This window comes from Schistocerca piceifrons, chromosome 3 (genome assembly GCF_021461385.2).
Source record: "Schistocerca piceifrons isolate TAMUIC-IGC-003096 chromosome 3, iqSchPice1.1, whole genome shotgun sequence".
NCBI classification, from domain to species: Eukaryota; Metazoa; Arthropoda; class Insecta; order Orthoptera; family Acrididae; genus Schistocerca; species Schistocerca piceifrons.
The window spans coordinates 105,895,818-105,896,594 of NC_060140.1; positions in this window are offsets into that span (position 1 = coordinate 105,895,818).

The following is a 777-nucleotide window of genomic DNA, read 5'->3' on the forward strand; positions in this document are numbered from 1 at the left end:
GTGATTGACGTACATGTCACAGTCTAATAATGTTGTACTATCATTCTGGGTTGCATTGTTTGTCCAAGTTACAACAGAAGTTCCTCAAGAGATTTTGGTGTTTTTAAGAGAAATACATTCTTTCAGGAAAAAGGTATTCACAAATTCATATGGCCAGAGAGGGAATATAGTCTATCATGAATTATGTAATAATCAGCAACAAACTAGAGGGAATATTTAGATAAAGCATTGTTTTTGTAGCATATAACATGGGATCAGATTATTTTTTTGTAATATTCCAAATAAACAAGCTCACAAAATGGAACAGCTATAGGAAGTTATCCAAACGACATGTAAAATAAAGTGTTTTTGCTTAATGAAGACAGTATCAGAGATCTGTATCAATAATGGCTAAACAGGTACCTGCAGCAGACAAAATCAGCAGAAGATACAAAGCAGGAATGGAACACTATAAGAAAAATGATAATGAATGCTGCTGATGAAACACTGGATAAGAAGAATAATATATGATAGAAAGGAGGCATCAAAGTCTGGACACCAAATCTTGAAGTGACCATAACGCTCAAACATAAAGCCCATCTTGATTGTCTTAATGACCCAACAAAATAAAATCATCAGATTCACAGACAGTGGTAGAAGGTGCTCACCAATAATCTTGGGAATGTTTTATAAGTATAATTGAAGATGGGGTATCCACAAAAAAAACAAGCACTAACCTGTAAGACAGTGAAAATGGTTTACAGGGAAAACATAGAAACAGCACAAATAAATAATTTA